Here is a 5,050-nt window from a genome sequence, read left to right as displayed (position 1 = left end):
AATGAACGAACGATACCCGGATCCATCTGGCAACCCTGCTCTCAGCACTCCTAACTATCCTCTGTAGTCTTCTGATGTCTGATTTCGTAGCTGCACCAAACCAGACAGTTATTAAAGTTAGAGTTATTGTCAGTAACAAGTAACATAATAATGTATGTATGAATGAATCATATCTTAAATACCAACAGTAAACCAGAGGGTACTAATATCTTGTAAATTATGTAAAACAGAATCGCACGTGCTCTTTATTGTATCCAAAAAACGGTGTAAGGGGAAATTTTACATTAAATGTGTCGAATTCAAAATTTCGTCGCCATAACATCAGCAATTTAGGTGTAATTCGTAGAGCAAACGAACAAAATGCCGAAACCCGGGATCGAACCAGGGACCTTTAGATCTTCAGTCTAACGCTCTCCCAACTGAGCTATTTCGGCAGACATGCTTTCTATACATTCGCGTAGTTTGAAAACTGTAACCTTTTTGTATGTTTGTATATTTTCCTTAAACTACTAACTGTTATAATATATATTTAAACACGTACTGGCGGTGTATTATGACATGAAGTTACATTGTATAGAGTCGTGTGGGTTCCTCTTTTATCAGGCCAGAGGCACAATTAATAACGCATATAATTGAAGACTCCTAGTTCATTTAATTTTTTTCTATATTTAATTTCCTAAAGTTTAACCAATAGAAGGAATTGCAGATATTATTACATTATGAAGGAGATGGACCCTCAGAGTGCCAAGTGTTGTGTGTGACTTGAGCAGATAATCTTCAATGGTCAGATCTTGATTTTTAAGCATAATTGTCATTAAGGTGAATTTTGGGTGACAGCAAGCATTGACATTCAATATAAATTTGTTCACACAAAAACGAGACGTTCCCTTATGACTCAGTCCATTTGACATTGCTAATGACGTTCCCTTATGACTCAGTCCATTTGACATTGTTAATTAACGTGTATGGGGAACGGATCCCATCACGCCGCGGCCGTACACCACATAACTTCCTCGAGATGAAACATGGCGGCGCAGTTTTATGGGCTGACAAGCGACATGAGAATGCTGCAGGGAATGATCCTCGTGATGGCCAGGAGGAGAGCGCTCATAACGAATATATGAACTATCCTATAGTATAATGAACTCCTTATGAACCCAGTCGGGAAGGGAGTTTATTTATAATGAAAGTGCTTGTGACTTTATGGTAATTATAACGGGCTGAAAGCAGGCGGTTGAGTAATGATGGGGAGCCCAAAGGAAGGGCATAAGTATATATTTATATGGCCAATGAATAGAAAGTGATCTAAACAGAGAGGACTTGTGAAGAAAGAGACGTTACGTCTAGGTTGTAAAACCTTGCAAATGTGTTTTGAGAGGACAATCCTGCTGCAAAACATATGTCATGTAAGGACACACAATACGTCCATGCCCACAAGGAGGCCATGCCTCTAGTTGAGTGTGCTTTAACACCAATTGGGCAAGTCTGACCTTGCAACTCATAAGCCAGGGTAATTGCATCAACAAGTCTTTGTTGGAGACGGACATTCCTTTTGTGCATCCTCCATAGCATATAAAGAGCTGATCAGACAGTCTGAACTGGTGGGTGCACTCAACGTATGCGTGTAGCGCCCGCACAGGGCATAACTAATGCAAAGATTGTCCTCATCTGAATTTAAATAGAGGAGGGAAGAAGGTCAGAAGGTGAACCACCTGCGTTTTGAAGGGTGTGGTCAAGACCTTGGGTACATAGCCTTTCCTGGTTTGGCAGTGGCTCTTGAAAGGCCGAGACCAAACTCAACGTGAATTGTCGACTGATAGTGCATGCATGTCACCTACACGTTTTTCTGAGGCCAGAGCCAGCAGTAGTGCGGTTTTAATGGAAAGCTTGCGCAAATCAACAGAGTCCAAAGGCTCGAAGGTGGGCCCTGCGAGAGCTTTTAGGACTAAAGTTAAGTCCCAAGTTGGGACTGTAGCCGGCCGAGGTGGGTTTAATCATCTTGCTCCTTTAAGGAATTTTATGATTAAATCATGCTCACTAATCCTTTAAGGCTAGAATTACAGCCGATAGCCCCAAGCGGTTGATGTGCCACACCCTCCCGTCAAAAGTTGGACGTCCATCGTACACCATCCCCCAACCTGGGTTGGAAGCATCCGTGGTCACCACTTTCTGCCTGACAACTTGAGACTTCCGAGTACCAGAGGGGAGAGTGGTATTCTCCACTGGGGCAAATAGGTTGATTTCTGCTTTGCCAGATATTTACAAAATCTTCAATGCAGTTTGAGGGTGAAGTCTTCTGAATACCACCTTGGCGGTTTATATATGGACATGACAGCTTGATATTTCTGATGGAAAAGCCTTTAAGGCTAGAAACAGATGGCTTTAGGCACTGCGTGCAGGATGTAGTGATGCGCATGCGCCCTTGGCGCTAAGCACGTTGTGGCACACGGCGCTTCAGCCAGCACTGAAGAGGTCTTATGTGTAAGAGACCTAATGGAATGATGGCGGATGCGGCCACCACAAATCCCAATGCTTTCTGAAACCAGTTTCAGTGGAAATGTTCTTCCCAGTTTGAACTGAGATGGACACTGTAAAATGGCTGAAGCAGTAAGTCTGTGCTGGCATAAAGAAGCCTCTGATTGCGGCAGAAACAGCCAATTGTTGAGGTAGTTCAATATGTGCATGCCGCTCAGTCTCAGAGGTGCGAGAACCGCATCAATGCACTCTGTGAATGAGCGAGGAGCCAAAGACAGTCCGAAGGACAGGTCTTAGAATTGACACGCTGTTCCCTCGATGTCGTACAATTTGGATATGAAAGTACGCATCCTTCAGATCCATCGATGCAAACCAATCGTGTGGGCGTACATGCGATAAGATCCGTTTCTGAGTAATCATTTTGAATAGGTGCTTTATCAGTGTGCGATTTAAAAGTCTCAGATCCAGGATTGGCCGAAGCCCACCGTCTTACTTTGGAACAAGAAAATAACGTCTGTAAAACCATGTTGTGCTTGAAAATTTGGCACAATCTCTATCGCATTTTTCTCGATGAGACTGTGTATTTAGGCTCATAACACTGGCATGTCGTCGGACGAAACCGTGGAAGACAGAACGCCGTTGAAACGGGGTGGTCGGTGTGCAAAATTTGACTGTATTCGATCGTTTTTGCACCCATTCTGAAATACCCGTTAGGGCTCGCCACGCATTATGCGCAACCGCTTCCCTATAGTGAGTGTCGCATATGGGCAATATACATGGGTAATGGGACAGAGGGCAATTTAGTTTGCTCACTATATGATATGATGTGACGCTCACTATAGGGAAGTGGTTGTGCATAATGTGTGTGCTTTTGAAGAGGAAAAGGGCTCTCTATTGAGAATGTGTGAGCATCTCGTGCAGTTGCAACAAGTACTGTATTATTTTGCATTCATTGCTTTTTTTATTGCATTTATTTGAGCTCAAGACACAGAAACAACATTTTGAACAATATTGTGAACAACAATATCCCTTTCCTGACAAACACTAGTGGGGAGATGGGGAAGTGTTTTGTGTCTCTCCAGTCTAGCCTTTTTTGGAGCAGAACCAGAAGGAATCACAGGCTCTGCTTTCCGCTTCGAAGGGTTGCGCCCGTCAGGAGTGCTTTTGCTGCACGTGATATACAGTATATATTTATATAATTTATATTTAGACCTCACAAATACAATTGCTTTTTAAAGGATACTCTACACCTGCCGACGCGCTGCGGAGAATCAGGATGCTGAGGTCCGTTCAACAGAGAAGCATCAAGCAGCGAGGCGGGAGCACTGCAGATGAGCAGGGATCTTCTCGCTGCCGTGAAGATTCCGTCCGCTGACTCGTGTGTATCGATGGCGAAAGGTTGAGCGCTTCGAGACAAGAGATGATTGCTGTCTTGAAGGAAGAAATTCTGAGGAAATGGTGTCTGTGCACCTGTTTTTATATCGGTCAGTTTTGCGACAAAACAGGCAAGGCTCAAACACCACTTTGTTTATCTCCCTGAGTGTCGACATGTTTGTGTGACATCATGCACCTGCATCTCGGCGAAATCGGAGTTGAGAATTTCTGCATTACATTGCACTTGTTCTAGTAGGAAGTTGTAAAATCTGACTTTCCGAGTTGAATGAATGCAGCATTTTTTTAAACTTGGCCCTGAATGCTCAAGCAGCCTAATTTACACTTAGAAAACTCCTGATGTTGCTATAGCTATGCAAAAAGCACTTAGATACCAATTTTCTTCAAGTGAAAATCAGTCCTCCTTTCATGATTAAAGGGTAACTAAACCCTAAACCAACTTTTTTTAGTTAATGATCTGTAAGCATGGTGCTTTATTAGTACTGGTCATTGATTCAAGTAATTTTTTTGACATTTGTGTATAAAGTGTTTTAATTGTACAATATATGGTGTAAAAACGTCTGAGTGCTGCCCTCTTCAGGTTGAACGGTGGCTACTGCAGTTGAATTCAGTGTTGCCAACTATTTTCAATGGAAAGTAGCTAAAGCCTGCTCGAAAAGTAGCTAAATGTCGCCAGATGACGTCATGCGTCATTAGCATATTAATGACGTCATCGCGTCGTATTTGCATTCTGCCTAATTTGTCGGTACTGTAGCCTACTTCAGTTTATAACAACGGTTATCTCCCCTAAACCGTGCTCATACTGTTTTTATATAAGTATATAGCCGAAAAACGGTCAAATTAAATGTTTTGAATTAAAACAAAGGAGAAGGCAGCTGATATGTGATCACTGATTGGTTCCTGCTAACACAGCGTGCACATGCGCAGCTCATTCATGTCTATGTCCGCTGGCGTGCAGTCAACGGAATGTGCTGCTCCTCTCAGCCGCTCACTGAACAGAGCAGACGCAGCGGGGAAGTAAGACCTCACGCTTGCAGTACTGGCGATATTTGGAATTTGGAAAGTTGCTAAGGTTTGCCAAAAAGTCGCTAGATTTGTCGCTAGTCGCTTTTTTTTAAAAATGTCGCTAAAGGGGTCTGAAAAGTCGCTAAAAATAGCGACAAAGTCGCTAAGTTGGCAACAA

At 43.0% G+C, this 5,050-nt stretch overlaps 1 non-coding gene across 1 annotated transcript; it reads right to left on the bottom strand.

Annotated features, from left to right (window-relative positions):
* Positions 1-361: 361 nt before the first annotated feature.
* trnaf-gaa (transfer RNA phenylalanine (anticodon GAA)) lies at positions 362-434 on the bottom strand. Its single transcript has one exon. It is a non-coding gene; the product is annotated as a tRNA-Phe (tRNA).
* Positions 435-5,050: the final 4,616 nt, after the last annotated feature.

The sequence above is a fragment of the Xyrauchen texanus genome, chromosome 27 (genome assembly GCF_025860055.1).
Source record: "Xyrauchen texanus isolate HMW12.3.18 chromosome 27, RBS_HiC_50CHRs, whole genome shotgun sequence".
NCBI lineage: Eukaryota > Metazoa > Chordata > Actinopteri > Cypriniformes > Catostomidae > Xyrauchen > Xyrauchen texanus.
Note: the sequence above shows the minus strand (reverse complement) of the source record. Positions and strands in the feature narration are given on the sequence as shown.